The sequence below is a fragment of the Babylonia areolata genome, chromosome 27 (assembly GCF_041734735.1).
Source record: "Babylonia areolata isolate BAREFJ2019XMU chromosome 27, ASM4173473v1, whole genome shotgun sequence".
NCBI lineage: Eukaryota > Metazoa > Mollusca > Gastropoda > Neogastropoda > Buccinidae > Babylonia > Babylonia areolata.
The window spans coordinates 24,214,226-24,214,529 of NC_134902.1; positions in this window are offsets into that span (position 1 = coordinate 24,214,226).

A 304-nucleotide genomic window follows, 5' to 3' on the forward strand; every position below is an offset into this window, starting at 1 on the left:
GTCTCTGTCTGTCTGTCTCTGTCTCTCTCTCTCTCTTGTGCGCGCACGCGTGTGTGCCGAATGAAAGATGTATAGGAAGAAGGCATTGGGAATGAAATCATCCGTGCAGGCTGCGGGCTTTTGTTTGGTTGCCTAGGTTTGGGCCTGATCTTCGTGGGGTTCCTTATTGTGGCGATCGTTGCTATGGAGCTTGACCCGACGCACTCCATCCCGCCGCCCTCCTTCTCCCCCGTCCTCATTTTCCCCCACCCCTTCCCTTTCATCTGTCCATCTAAATCTCCTCCATTGACCCACACCTAAGGTG